The sequence below is a fragment of the Geotrypetes seraphini genome, chromosome 11 (assembly GCF_902459505.1).
Source record: "Geotrypetes seraphini chromosome 11, aGeoSer1.1, whole genome shotgun sequence".
In the NCBI taxonomy this organism is placed as follows: domain Eukaryota; kingdom Metazoa; phylum Chordata; class Amphibia; order Gymnophiona; family Dermophiidae; genus Geotrypetes; species Geotrypetes seraphini.
In genome coordinates this window covers 121,259,848-121,276,268 of record NC_047094.1, presented here as the reverse complement: position 1 = coordinate 121,276,268, position 16,421 = coordinate 121,259,848, and positions in this window count along the sequence as shown.

Below are 16,421 nucleotides of genomic sequence, written 5' to 3'. Positions count from 1 at the left end.
AGTTTATCAGAGCTCTCAAAGCTTTAGTAGAGGTTTAGTTAATACAGTATAATCCCATTATAACGGACTTCAAGGGACCTGGAATACCAGTCTGTTATATTCAGAGTCCGTTATATCCAAAGTTGCATTTTTTAAAAACTTTATTTAGGGCATCTTGAAACAACGTAAAAAAAAAAAATGAACAGTTAAGTCCCAGTTTTTGCCGCTGAGACTCTGCCCTCTCTCACTGTAAAATTAGACTCTACTTAGTCTGTCTTTAAATTTAAAAAATGTGTGTTGTTTTAAAAAACAATTATGTTTTTAGATGTATCTAAATAAAAATAACAACAAAAAAATTATCTTTTTTTATGTCATCTTAGCATATTTTATGCTACAGGACGAATTATTTTTTTTAACATGTATTGTTATGGGAAAACGCGTTTCACATAACGAACTTTTCGCATAACAAACTTGCTCCTGGAACCAATTAAGTTCGTTGTGTGAGGCACCACTGTATTTGTTTTTCTTGATATAACAGATGTAACTTTTTATCCCCCTTCCCTCCCAACTAAAGTCTGTCCTGTCTTAATTTTAAATGTTCATGAATTGTGTATTTTTATAATCTTACCCTATTTTATAATTGTGTACATCGCTTTGTAAACAGATTTAGCGATTCATCAAATATTAATAAACCTTGAACCTTTATGTTTTTTAAAAATCTATTTTGTCCTTTTTTTTTAATCTATAGTGTTCCTTTCCTTGATTTATATTTTTTATTATGTAAACTGCCTTGCATTAAAGGTGTTATATCAAGAACAAGAAATTAATACATCATAAAGGATGTTACTTTCATTGGGAGACAGGGATTGGGGCGTGTATGCCACCTTTTTGTACTCAAAAGCAGTTTACATACAGGTACTTCAAGGATTTTCCCTCTCTGTCCCGGTGGGCTCACAATCTATCTAATGTACCTGGGGCAGTGGAGGAGTAAGTGGCTTGCCCAGGGTCACAAGGAGCAGTGCAGGATTTGAACTCACATCCTCAAGGTGCTGAGGCTGTAGCTGTAACAACTATACCACACTCGCCTTCTTAAGGAATTAATTAATAAATTGACAGAGTGGCTCAAGAACAGTTTTTTGTTGACACAATTGGTCACCCTGAGGGATAATCCAAATTTTCATGAACCTTAGGAATCCTTGGAGTACATGGATAGGGTTCCATCAGAAAGGCAACTTCCCATTCCAGCTCTGAAAGTACTAGAGAGGAGATCAAAGTTTTCAACTCCCCACATAGGATTCATTGCTTTGTTATCAATCAAGTTTTAATAAATCTAATCATGTCAAAATAACTGCTGGCATCAAGTGACATCAACAAGATGGCATCTGGCATGTATGTTGGCCAAGCCCTGTCTTAATCCTGTTGATGTTATTAGCTTTTTATTTTTTAATTGATCTGAAGAATTTAGAGCCCCCTTTTATAGAGCCATGGTAGCAATTCTCCCGCGGCAAATGCATAGAAACTCATCGGAATTGGATTGGTTTTGGCGCATTTGCCAAGGGAGAATTACTACCACAGCTTCGTAAAAGTGTCCCTTTCTAACGTGTGTTTTTTTGCTATATTTTTTTTTTAAAGGAGTGCTATTGATACAACCTAAGATGAAACATGATTTCATATCAGATGACAGTCTCAAGATTTGCCACAAATGAAAATAGTTTCTTCCAATTTAAGATGAGTGTAAGTATTTAAGTCATATGCATTTGAAAAAGTAAAGAATTTCTAAGTGCTTTTGTCATAATTTTGACAATGACAATGATGGTGCTGGAAGCCCAGTTCCATGTTATTCTAACCTTCCCCTTTTACAAAGGCACGGAAGCAGCTGCCACACCGCAAACACTCCAATGCCCATTGAATCCCTATGGGCGTCAGAGAGCAATTACTGCAACCCACCATGTAAAAAGGGGCCTCTAGTCTTCACCTCTGAAGATCCAACATAAAAACTATTGTTCTCCAGAGAGATGACTAAATTGTGTTGATATGTGCCTTTATAAAAATAAAAAAGGCATAAAATAAGCATATTTCTGGAAAGTTTTATAGATGCCCAGTTGTAAAATTAGTTCTTCAGTTAACAAAAAAAACCTCGTATGTAGGAGACTTCTTGGAGATTACTACCATACTTTATCTACAATTGACAATAATTATAAGAGATGAGAATTTCAGTAGTGGAAACTAATCTTTTCAGGTTTTCTTGCCCCTGGTCATATCACACATATCTTGCCAAAGCAAAGTTTAATACGGGTCCACCACTACATCATTTTTCTCTTATGCAAAAAAATTTTTAAAAACCCATATAATATCAAAAGTGAATTTTTTCAAGAAGTCTCATATAATGCTTATAAAGAACATATTTTAGGAAAGTTCAATCATTTGTTCGCTTCACCCCACAAGTTATACTGTATATACGGTAAACTAAAGTATAGGAACCACTAAACTGATTAACATTTCCAAGTGCGATACAATCCAAAACTACCCGATGGAGTTCCGTTTCATCTCTTCCTTAGGGGTAGACACTTGTTTCTTCCTCGCAAGCTGTTTAATATAAGGTTGGCTCCTCAACAAGTGAGAAGCAAAGTTTTAGAGCATAAAATTAGTTCTCACATGTCTATCTCAATTCTCCCCTTCTGTTTTGTTGTGTTACTGTTACACTCTGTTTGAAATATTACGACGGCAGCTGCCGGAAGTGTACACGGGTAGGTCATAATTTTTTTGTGAAGCTTCTACTATATTAGATACAGTAGGTTCAAACTTCAGGAATGTAAGGGTTAAGATATCTATGCCACTTTTACGGTACGTAATCTGCTGTGAACTGAGGCTTAAACAGGCTTAAAAAGACAAAAAGATTACATGCTTTATTAATGTTAATTCCAAATGCAAACCATTCCATAGTTCATCTGGCTATTGCACAATTCTTGACTTTAAGCAGTGCGCACTGTCTGCTGTTAATTATGCACAGCTGGGTTTATTATTGGTGAGACAAAATTTGCTAAAATTAGCATCCGCAACTGTATATATGACTGGAAACGTGTGAAAAATTAGAGGTTGAACGCAAACCAAGCAGATGTACTGGGGGAAACTTGTCAACATCTCTCCAGTAAATGCGAGAAAACAGCTGATCAGATGCAAATTAGAATCACCAGGGCCACCGATCCTTCCGCTTGGGTGACTGGTTCAAACTCCAGGATGGATTCTCCAGTTCAGGGGTGTCAACAGCAAATTTATGAAAGAAATGCCTGTTGAACGAATGCAAACTTCAGCAAGGTTCATCAAAATACCGTTGCTTGCAAACTTGATTTTATAGAGGCTGCAGATCGCTCTACGTATAAACCAGGGGTGTCAAAGTCCCTCCTCAAGGGCTGTAATCCGGTCGGGTTTTCAGGATTTCCCCAATGAATATGCATGAGATCTATTTGCATGCACTGCTTTCATTTTCTGCTAATAGATCTCATGCATATTCATTGGGGAAATCCTGAAAACCCGACTGGATTGCGGCCCTCAAGGAGGGACTTTGACACCCCTGGTATAAACCACAGGAAACTTCTGGACAGAGAGAGGCATATCTTTCCTAAACTGTGTTAGTACTTTTTTAAACTGAGATTTGGGGGGGAGGGACTTATCAACATTAAGATGGGTTATTATACCCCAGGATCTATCGTATGCAAAGAGACCCTGTGCTGAAATAGCATGACTTGTGGTATAATAGTACATCTTAACAGTAGCCCTTGTTAAAATTTGATTTCTATCACGTTGTCCCCAAAGAGCCCAGAACGGGTTACAGGTTTAACATGCATAGTATACAGTATAGTTAATAGGTTACAATTTACACTAGATTAGCCATAAGTTCAGTACGTTTCCGATACAAGTTTTAACCTAATTAACAGACAGTTTATAGGTGGGATTTGGCATAGTTATAATACCAGATTTTGCCTTATAAGCTTTCCTTAGGTGACACATAACAGGTTCTGGTACCAATGTATATTTCTTTGTAGTCCACGAGTAGGTAAAGAGATGATTTTATTGCTTTCCTAAACTTGAGGAGTCCTTCAAGGGGTAGTCGATTCCAGTGGCTCGGTATGTAGTGGGAGTAGGAACGTCGTTTGGCAGTCTGCAGTTGCAAGGCACGACCAGGGGACGTTTTGAGGCATATTTCAGCCTGGGAGCTGACAAAAGGCCCAGATTGTATAAAAAGTGCCTAGATCAGCACACTTAGTCGATCTAAGTGGCATAGGGGTCCTTTTACTAAGGCACGCGCTAAATGCTAACGCATCCATAGAATATACGGGACCTTAGTAAAAGAGGGGGGGATAGTTACATAGTAAATGACGGCAGATAGAGATCCGAATGGCCCATCCAGTCTGCCCAACCATACACTCTCTATAAATTCATGATTTAATCTACGTTGCCCTTTTCCTTAGATATTTCGGGGTCCAGAAACCCTGAGCTCTGCCCGGTACTGTGCTAAGGTTCCATCTACCGGAGTCTCCGTCATAACTCACTCCGGCCCATCTAAACCATCCTAGCCGTCAAAGCCCTCCCCCAGCTTGTCCTCAACCGAACGGCCACATATGGGACACAGACTGTGCAAATCCGCCCAGTATTGGCTTTAGTTCTTCAATATACACCGTTATTTTCTGATTAGAGATCTAACTTAATTTTTTTAATTGGTTCAGCTGGTGCTGCTAATAGAACTGCGCTATGAAAACCCAATTGGAAATGATTCAATAATTAATTTTCAGGTAGGTGCCGAACTTGGTACCTGCTAGCACTTTCCTGTGCTTACCCAAAAGGTAGGTGTAATTAGGGGCGGAGTTTGGGCATAGATTACCTTAGGCGCAGGTAAATTAGACCAAGAAAACCCTGGCCTAATTGACATTGACCCTGGCGCTTAACGTTATGATGCCCATCGGCATCTAAGTTGAGTTAGGCGCCACTAACTGTGACTCCACAAAAAGCGCCTAGCAGTTGATTGACAACCGCGCAGCTCGGTGCCTAGCTGCTAGGCGCCGTTTGTAGAATCAGGACCATTATAGCTAGCAGTATTATGCTAATGCAGAATTTAATGTAAATAAGGGGCAGGAAAGGGCGGGGAAATTATGTAAAGAGCCCCTGCCAGTATTAACACAAATGCATGATTTTAATGTGAAGTTCACGAACTGTGTTTAACTGCTTCTGCATTAAAAATGCTGCGGGAGCGTGTGCTTTAAAATGATGAAGCTCCTACTTTAGCCACAGGGTGTCTAATTGTAGTCCTTGACACCCTAGATACTGGTATGAACATAAGAACTGCCATACTAGGACAGACCGAAGGTCCATCAAGTCCAGTATCCTGTTTTCCAACAGTGACCAACTCAGGTCCCAAGTACCAGGCAGAAACCCAAAGAGGAGCAACATTCCAGAGCTCAGATTGTGATGTCATAAGCCCGATTCCACCAATGCCTAAGAGCCAAATTCATCAGTGTTGTCACAATGGCTCAATTGTCCTATACTTGGCTCCCAGACGTGATGTCAGAGAAAGCGCCGAAGCCGACATAGGCTCGCGCCAAAGTTAAAAAGGTATGGGAAAGAGGTGTGGGCGCGCGGCAGGGGGAGGTATGGGAAGGGGTATGCCGGCACCCCAAGGAAGGATGTGCCTGTGGTGAACCACCCCCTCACCACCCCCCTCCCTTTCTATGCCTCTGTATCCTAAGCAGTTTACATTGAATAGCAGTCAGGTATTCGATTTTCCTACTGGTCTTCATGGTACCTGGGGCAAAGGAGAGCAAAGTGATTTGCCGAAGGTCACAAGGAGGAGCACTGGGATTGAACCCACAACTTCAGGGTGATGAGGCAATAGCTGTAACCACTAGGCCACTCCTCTACTCCATGCAAAACTGACATACAGTGTTCCTCCACGAATCATAGACTCACTAATTCACAGTATTCGCCGACCGCCTCTTCCTGTACTAAATTCAGGCAACACCAATCAGGAGCTGAATGGCAAAACATATTTGCGGTTTTTCAAAATTTGTGGGGGTTGCTAGAACAAAACCCCCATGAATTTCAGGGGAGTACTGTATTCAAATTGACATCCCAATGTATGGCACCTAAAATTTGGTCCTTGCCTGACTTTATCCTTTAGTGTGTACATTTATAAGGCTGTAGTCTAGTGAAGTTACAAAGAGGATAGAATGGCCATGAAAAAAAGCCTTCTCATCAAGGATCACAAGTCCATATGGAAAATACGTGAGGTTAAGAAGCTCAAGAAATATCTGAGCCACACGCAGGAGAAGAAATTCCAGAAAGCAGTGCTGACCATGGTAATCTCTCATGGTGCTAAAAACTGCGCTATGGTTTTGTAAAAAGGGGGGGGGGGGTAGGCGTGAGGATTTCAACCACATTTTAGTGGGTGTATATGAGCACGCCTAAAGCTAGGCCTGATTCTTGGTACTACTAACCATTCTATAAATGGCCTCTAACTCTGAGCCAAAAAAAAGCACAAGGAAATGGAGACCCCATGATTAGGTCAAAATCAACAAACAAAAAAAGTAGGGTCAGGACAACGGTCTTCGGAGCCGCCTGCCTCAGGCGTTAAAAATATCTCGGTGTATACAGGGTGCCCACAAAAACACTCCTTGATTTTAAATGGTTACAAAACCAAAATTTCTTGGAATATTCTTTCACCTTTGAGGCCACAGTTTCATCAACTCATAAAGTTTCATATGGTATCTGTTGATTACATACACTCGATGTGCGCCCCACCTGTTACTCGACAAATATCGATGCGATAATCAAGCTCGGACCAGACTCTCCAAAACACATCCGGCGTGATCGCGTTTATAGCGTCAGTGATGCGTTCCTGCAGATCATCCATAGTTGCGGGTAGTGGAGGTGCGTTCACTCTGTCTTTCAAGTACCCCCAAAGGAAAAAGTCACAAACCGTCATGTCCGGTGATCTCGGGGGCCATTTGAGGAACACCTGGTCATTTTGTCGCGTTGCATTGTCTGAAGGTTGTAACCTCTGCACCAACTGCAGCTTATAAGGGTGAAAGTGCCAGCGATTGGGTAAGATCTTGCTAACTGTGCTTTTTGGGACTTGTATTTGCTGTCATCTTATTTATAAAAATATTCCAATAAGTTTTGATTTTGTAACCATTTAAAATCAAGGAGTGTTTTTGTGGCACCCTGTATAAAGGTGTTAGTAGAAAAGACTGATTAAATAAAAAAGAAAAAAACCCATCCATGCATTATGTAGTAATAATGTATATTGTGTAAGGGGCTTAAGAAATCTGTAGCAACTGAAAAAGCTGAGTCAGCACTGCAGAAGGTCGTCTCATTTATAGAAAAATGTCGAGCGCTATCTTTTTCGGTGCTGATTTTTTTTTTAAATCCCTTTTATGGAATCTAGTCCTTAGTGCATTGTTTGCCTAAGCCATCAAAGGGTTAATACAACACTAATCCTGGTTCATTTTAGAATTTAAGTTGGCAGAGGAATGGTCCTTTTTGGGATGCAAATGCGTCCTTTGGCCTTGCTCGCTCCTCCTTTGCTCTGCCTCGCTTTTACATGGACGGACAGAGGACAGCTTGTGCTAAACGGAGGACCGGCTGCTGCCTTCCTGTAATGAGCTCTTTCACTTTTACAGGAAACACTTAATAATGTGAAAAGCATTGCAGATGTTCAAATCCAATACATGAAAACTAGAATAGAACCCCCCTCCCCTCAAAAAACCCCCCAACAACCCCGCGTTGGTTGTAAACGATGATGGATTCTACATTCACTGGGGTTTTATGAGGTCACATTCGGAAGAAGTTTGAAAAAATATATTACGCTAATGTAACTAAAGAGACCGACGGTAGAATGGAAAGGATTTTAAGCTAGTGACGTTTCTTCTGCTTTTAAACACTTCAGGTCTCATGTCGACCATTGCTATGGGCAGATACTGTACTGCAAAAGAGGGATTTGAAAATCTGATTCCTTGTTTCTAGGACATATTTCTTTTCCAGTGGAAATGCCTCGCTTGACTATGAAGGGCCTTAATTTTGAAAGGGCTTCATATCATTCTCTGCACTCTGGAAATAATTGGATCCTAAATCTACCTGGGGCTGCTGAAAAATATCTTCTTTTCTGATACACCGACTGCGCCTCCTGTTCCTTTGACATTCCAGCAATGCTCTATTCAAGGGAATTACAAAAAAGGAAATTTGACGCCTTCAGATTATTCAGAACACCGCTGTCAAACTTATCTTTAACGCAAAAAAAAATCTGAGGGTCAAAGCACACTGGTTGCCCATCTCCCACCGTATCACCTACAAAATACTGCTATTAACCTTCAAAACTAGACAAACGGGGCAGCCTGAATTTATTACTAGACTTCTAATATCCCTCACCTCTCAACGTACTCTTCGGTCATCTAGTCAAAATCTGCTAACAATTCCATTATTGAAAATTATTAATACTATGCGCAATAATATTTTCTCCGTTACCGCCCCCCACATTCTGGAATTCAGCACCGGCTCACCTGCGAGAGATCCACGCGTTAGATCATTTCAAGAACAGCTTAAAAACAATGCTTTTTAAAGATGCTTTTGCAGTATGATTGACCTTTCAAGGACAATTTAACTGACCATTAGCCCATTTGGATTCTTGTAACTTTCTCTATATTGGCTTAAATGTTACCTTGATTTTACAGCTTTTTCAAAACACCGCAGGCCATTTCATATTTCAATTGACCAGGTGCGAGAGTGTTACTAAGTGCTCACAGGACTTGCACTGGCTTCTAATGGAAGCACATATTTCTTTAAGTGCTACTTTGTAAGGATGCATTAGTCACTTTGCTGCAGTTATGCCCATAATCCCCCCTCCCCCATTGCCCCAGGTACATTAGATAGATTGTGAGCCTGAAGGGACAGACAGGGGAAAATGTTTGAGAGCCTGAATCAATTCATGTAAACTGTTCCAAGCTCCCCTGGGAGAATGGTATAGAAAACTGAATGAATAAATAAATAGTGTGAAAAGCTTCAGCCTCTGCTAACCAGAGTTGGTATTGTGACATCATAATGCTTCAGACCAACAATGCCTAAAAGCCAACCTCATCAGTGATGTCACAATAGCTTGATTGTCCTCTTCGTGGCTCACTTTTACTACATTTTGATTTCTAGAGTGGTGCAGTGGTTAAAGCTCTTTGTGACCCTGGGCAAGTTACTTAATCCCCCCATTGCCCCAGGTACATTAGATAGATTGTGAGCCAGATGGGACAGACAGGGGAAAATGTTTGAGAGCCTGAATCAATTCATGTAAACTGTTCCGAGCTCCCCTGGGAGAATGGTATAGAAAACTGAATAAATAAATAGTGTGAAAAGTTTCAGCCTCTGATAACCAGAGCTGGTATTGTGACATCATAATGCCTCATTCCACCAATAAGAGCCAAGCTCGTCAGTGATGTCACAATGGCTTGATTGTCCTATTCTTGGCTCACTTTTGCTACATTTTGATTTCTAGAGTGGTGCAGTGGTTAAAGCTCTTTGTGACCCTGGGCAAGTTACTTAATCCCCCCATTGCCCCAGGTACATTAGATAGATTGTGAGCCAGATGGGACAGACAGGGGAAAATGTTTGAGAGCCTGAATCAATTCATGTAAACTGTTCCGAGCTCCCCTGGGAGAATGGTATAGAAAACTGAATAAATAAATAGTGTGAAAAGCTTCAGCCTCTGATAACCAGAGCTGGTATTGTGACATCATAATGCCTCATTCCACCAATAAGAGCCAAGCTCGTCAGTGATGTCACAATGGCTTGATTGTCCTATTCTTGGCTCACTTTTGCTACATTTTGATTTCTAGAGTGTTGCAATAGTTAAAGCTCTTTGTGACCCTGGGCAAGTCACTTAATCCACCCATTGCCCCAGGTACATTAGATAGATTGTGAGCCCACCAGAGCAGATAGAGAAAAATGCTTGAGAACCTGAATCAATTCATATACAGTGGTGCCTCGCATAAAGAACGCCTCGCACAGCGGACGCTGCACACAACGAACTTCATGTCATGATTCCTACAACGAACTTCGTTTCACACAACGACGTCGCCCGAGCTTCCACGATCGCTGCCGATGTATTGCATCCTTCCGCGCAGGCACTGCAGGCAGTCGTTAGTCACTGCGCTTAACTTAAGCACGTATCGCGGCAATCGTTCTTCATTACGAATTAAATCACGCACGCACGCACGTAGCACGGCAGTCGTCCTTTTAAGATAAGCTCAATATTTTTTATAGATCATGGCTTCTAAAAAAAGCAGGAAGGTGATTTCTGTTGAAATGAAACGGGACATAATTAGAAGGAGTGAATGTGGGGGTAAAACAGTGTGACCTCGTCAAAGAGTTTGGCCTCGGCAAGACCACCATTTTCACCATTTTGACAAATTTATCTTTTTTTATGTCATCTTAGCATATTTTATGCTGCAGAACGAATCATTTTTTTTTAACATGTATTGTTATGGGAAAACGCGTTTCCCATAACGAACTTTTCGCATAACAAACTTGCTCCTGGAACGAATTAAGTTTGTTGTGTGAGGCACCACTGTAAACTGGTCTGAGCTCCCCTGGGAGAAAGGTATAGAAAATTGAATGAATAAATAAATAACATAAGAACATAAGAACATAAGCAGTGCCTCCGCCGGGTCAGACCACAGGTCCATCCCGCCCAGCAGTCCGCTCCCGCGACGGCCCAAAACAGGTCCAAAACAGGTCAAGACCTGTCTGAATCATCAGAAGGGGCTCCCTTGCCACCTTGGTTTCCCATTTAAGTCCTGCCTTCCTATCGAAGTCCTAGCCCACCGGTCTTGCACATGCACGACCAGGTTTGTTTATACACATTACCTGATTTACTTCCTATACTTGTGTTACCTCCCAGCTCCTCCCTCAGTATCCCACGATCCCTGTATCCCTCAGGAATCCATCCAATCCCTGTTTGAATCCTTGTACCGTATTCTGCCTGATCACTTCCTCCGGTAGCGCATTCCAAGTATTTCATATTTTGCGAGGTTAACTCCCCTGCTCCGGTTGTTGATTTATTTTTTCATCTCTCTTGGTCTTCTTGCCTTCATCATCACCTTCTTGTCTAGCTGCAGGATGGACAATCCAGGCAAGTCGAATGGAACTTTAGACGAGTAATTATTTTATCACAGTTTGAAATGAAGGACTGCGGGAACATTAGGGACTTTGACATTTAAGATACCCTGTTAATAAGAAGAATATTGTTTTCTTGCATATTTAATAAAAGTTATGCCTGTTCCAAGATCTTTTAAGTGCAGGTTGGGTATGAGGACGGGAGGAGGGGGGGGGGGGGAGGAACCTGGGGACAGTAGCAACATGAGAGGGATGGAAAAGAATTGAGTGGGGAAGGGATAGAGATAGGGACCAGATTATAGGGTCCTTTTATTAAGGCGTGTTAACTGATGTAGCGCACGCTAAATGCTAAGATGCCCTTAGGAATATAATAGATGTCTTAGCATATAGCGTGCGCTACATCGGTTAACGCACCTTAATAAAAAGAACCCCTAAGGGCATATCTGTATTCTGGACATACATTTCTGGTTTACTTACATTTCATTTTGTCCTGGGAGGAGAGAAGCTGATATGCACAGACAGGGAGAGGGACCTTGGGGTGATAGTGTCCGAAGATCTAAAGGCGAAAAAACAGTGTGACAAGGCAGTGGCTGCTGCCAGAAGGATTCTGGGCTGTATAAAGAGAGGCGTAGTCAGTAGAAGGAAGAAGGTGTTGATGCCCCTGTACAGGTCATTGGTGAGGCCCCACTTGGAGTATTGTGTTCAGTTTTGGAGACCGTATCTGGCGAAAGACGTAAGAAGACTTGAGGCGGTCCAGAGGAGGGCGACGAAAATGATAGGAGGCTTGCGCCAGAAGACGTATGAGGAGAGACTGGAAGCCCTGAATATGTATACCCTAGAGGAAAGGAGAGACAGGGGAGATATGATTCAGACGTTCAAATACTTGAAGGGTATTAACGTAGAACAAAATCTTTTCCAGAGAAAGGAAAATGGTAAAACCAGAGGACATAATTTGAGGTTGAGGGGTGGTAGATTCAGGGGCAATGTTAGGAAATTCTACTTTACGGAGAGGGTGGTGGATGCCTGGAATGCGCTCCCGAGAGAGGGGGTGGAGAGTAAAACTGTGACTGAGTTCAAAGAAGCGTGGGATGAACACAGAAGATTTAGAATCAGAAAATAATATTAAAGATTGAACTAGGCCAGTTACTGGGCAGACTTGTACGGTCTGTGTCTGTATATGGCCGTTTGGAGGAGGATGGGCAGGGGAGGGCTTCAATGGCTGGGAGGGTGTAGATGGGCTGGAGTAAGTCTTAACAGAGATTTCGGCAGTTGTAACCCAAGCACAGTACCGGGTAAAGCTTTGGATTCTCGCCCAGAAATAGCTAAGAAGAAAAAAAAAAAAAAAAAATTTTTAAAATTGAATCAGGTTGGGCAGACTGGATGGACCATTCGGGTCTTTATCTGCCGTCATCTACTATATGTTACTATGTCCTGTCCAGCCAGGGTAATAGATTTGGTCCAAAGTAAATTTCCTACAGAAATTCAAGAATGGGCTCCAGATGTGCTAATCCATGGAGAACGGCCCATGTGGCATGTATCAAAATAGACATCCTGTCCAGACAAGCCGTGACACATTTTCATAAAGATGGATTTCCACTAACAAATCCCACTGCCTCAAAGAAGCCAAGTAGGATGGAATTTTTCATCATTTTTGTCGGGATCCTGTGTCCTAAATTGGAATCAAAAGATCTCACTCTTTTTAATGATGCAGCAAGTATAATTCAGCTCTCAAGTGTGAAGGTAATGAATGTGACACGGGCAGTAATAATTATGTTCTAAATAAGGAAAACTCCTAGGTTCTACTGCTACATGTGGAGATAAGGGCAAAGGAAAGCACTTCATTATATCAAGCTATGAGGTGTCTGTGAAACGAGCTTTCGCCCTTTGAAGTGGCTGGGAATGCTTCTATATAATGAAAACGGGCACTGCAGAAAAATGTAAATTTGTTTCCAAGGTTTTTCATCTGGAGTCCAGCCTTTAAGAGGAAGCTCTCCAGCTTCACCATTCAAAGCCGCTCCTGATTGGTGTAGCCTGACTTTAGTTCCCAGAAGATGGGGTGGGGGGGGGGGGGTCGGAAAATACTAAGAATGATCCCGCACCCGATTTTCAGCACTCGCCGGTGCCCCAGATGCCCTCTCTTGCCTCCAATCCACTCCTAAACTGCATTTGCGGGTGTTCCTGGATTGGAACCCACGTGAATTTCAGGGGACTACTGTATAATGAAGCCATTGTGACATCACTAATGAGGTTGGCTCTTAGGCATTGGTGGAAGGAACCATTATGATGTCACAATACCAGCTCTGGTTATTAGAGGCTGAAACTTTTCACATTATTTATTTATTCAATTTTCCACAGTGTTCTCCCAGGGGAGTTCAGGATGGTTTACCTGTATTTATTCAGGCATTTCCCCCTGTCTGTCCAATCTATCTAATCTACCTAGGGCAATGGGGGAGAGGGGATTATGGGCATATTCTTGAAGCAGGAAGATTCTGCATGTGAGTGGTGATTACTGAGAACCTTTCTACATCTTATTACATCCCACAATATTTAATCTAATCTAATCTTCTATTTTTGCGTCGCTGATAGCTAGGTAGTCTCAAGGTGACTTAAAGAGGGGGGTGGGGAAGGAGAAGGAGGGGCAGGAGAAGAGAAGAGGAGGGTAGGAGGGGGGAGGGAGAGGGGGGAGGGGGGAGGAGAGGATACAGGTGATTAAGTGTCAAATGGATGAGTTTTCAGTTTCTTCCGGAATATGGTGTACTTAGGTTCCATCCTGGTCATTTCAGTAAGGTCATTCTAAGTTTTTACGCCTAGAAAGGTGAACATGGAGTGGAAAACATGTTTGTATTGCAGATTTTTTGTGGAAAGGAGATTTAGACGTATTCTGTTGAGGGTTCTGTGGGAAGTAGATCATGCCTTGGAGAAGAGCCGCAGAGTTTCCGTAAAGTATACAGTGAACGATGCATGCAGTTTTGAAGGTTTAACTTATTTGGCGGATTTTCTTTCTTTCCTTTCTCCGAGCGAAAGAATTACTTTATCTGCATTATTTATCATTCTTTCTACAGTTTGGGGGGTTTTGGTGTTTTTTTGGAAGTATTGTGCCCTTTTGACTGGAAGCAGATGAAGAGGAGAAAAGGGCACCGAACGAAACTCTTGTTCTGGAAGCTGCTTTTTCCAGAAATTGCTCTTATTAAGGGCTCCTTTTACTAAGGTGCGTTAGGGCCTTAACACGCAGAATAGCGCACGCTAGACCTTAACGCCAGCATTGAGCTGGCGTTATTCTAGAAGCGTACCGCGCGGTAAATTTGTGCGTGCGCTAGAAACGCTAGCGCACCTTAGTAAAAGGAGCCCTAAGTATTTGGACCTGAGGAAGGGGGGATGCTAACTCCCAAAAACTATTTTGAGAAGATCGATTGGGTAGCACAGGGCTGTCATTTTTATTCAGTTGTTGAACTTTATTTCTAAAGCGCCCTCTGGAAAAAAAAAGAAGAAAAAAAAGCAGCTTCAGTGAAAAAGCAAAATCGTCATTTTGATTTAATCACTTGATATTGAGCATTTCGGCTTCCTTCAGGGTTCTCGGCGAGATAATCAGTCACTGAAGTTGAAGGACTAGCAGAGAATCAAATTATTTGTATCCTCTGAGATTCCAAGTAAACCCTCTGTGACCGTCTCTGTCAATTGTCAATATGATTATAATGCTTCTTTTGTCAAACATATTTCCTCCCCGATGTCTCGTTTTCAATCAGTTGAGAGGGAAGGAGTCCTCTTTAATTATCTGCTGAAAAATTTCAAGAGTTGAGCGGGTTCACGGGTCTAGAGGTATCCTAGCAACGGGGATTATGTGCAATCGCTCTGCAACACAGCTTCATATGCGTTTTTGGCTTTTTTTTAAAAAAAAATAATACGGGGAGAGCGTGGCGCAGTGGTTAGAGCTACAGCCTCAGCGCCCTGAGGTTGTGGGTTCAAATCCCACGCTGCTCCTTGTGACCCTGGGCAAGTCACCTAACGGACAGGTGACTGAGAAGCAACAATTTTATAACAAGGGCGTGAAAGCTAAAACTAAGTACTAAATTACACAGTGCATCATTTGTAAAAGCTATAAGTTAAATGGTAGGGGGTGGTTTTAACCAGTGATGATTGTCCCACTATGGTTTGCAAGCTAAGTCAAATAGCTAACGGCAAACAGGGACCTGAGGTTTTCCTTCCAATACTATAATTGCACTGTTATATCTATGTCTAAGCTGCAACATGGCACAAATATAAATTAAAAAAAATTTTGTGCAGTGAATATTTTTGGTATCAAGTCACCTAATCCCCCATTGCTCCAGATACATTAGATAGAGTGTGAGTCCAATGGGACAGAGAGGGGGAAATGCTTTGAATGTAAACCACTTAGGGCTCCTTTAAGGAAGGTACGCTAGCATTTTTTGCGCATGCTACAAAGCCGCGTGCACTAACCCCACACTACACGGAAAATACTAACGCCAGCTCTATGGAGGCATTAGCGTCTAGCGCGCGTGGCATTGTAGTGTGCGCTAAAACCGCTAGCGCACCTTCGTAAAAGGAGCCCTTAGGCTATAAGAGGTATATAAATACTTAAATAAATAATACTTTGATCACCGATAATTCTCTGAGCTGCTGCTGTAGAGATGGCAAGACCAGACTTAAATGGTTAAAAAGTCATTTTCCTCAGCTCAAGGAAGTCAAGACATTGAGCGAGAGATGTGACGAACCAACTGGTCCCACTGGTCTAAAAAGTACCCCCCCCAACCACCACCACCCAGGGCAGGATCAATTCATCGAGGGCCCCTAGGCACACAAGTACACTGGGCCCCCTGCCCCGCCCCACCCCACCATGCGCCCAGGTGGAAACAGGAAGCTGCATCAGAAGGAAGCTTTGGGTAAGCAGCACCGCTTCCAAAATTACAGTTCCCGTTGCCTTTCTTACCCACGTTGCTTGCTTGTCTTACTTTCCGTCGGGGGGGGGGGGGGGGAGGGGGGGCACATTGCCGATCGATGCTGGAGGGGCCCTTCGCTGTTTGGAAAAAAACAATGTTGATGCCTTCCTTCATCGGGCCCCCCTGACCATTTCGGGCCCTAGGCATGTGCCTACTTGGCCTATTGATTAATCCAGCCCTGCCCCCACCCCTTTTGGAGTACTGGGCTTCCCTTTCTCTTTCCCTCTGAAAACAGGGAGAAGGGCAGAGCCCCTAACACAAGGGGGGGAAAAAAAACCCAGCCAAGCCAAGAAAACAACCAGTTCATCTGAGGTAAGTCGCTCCCCCTCCCCCTCCCCC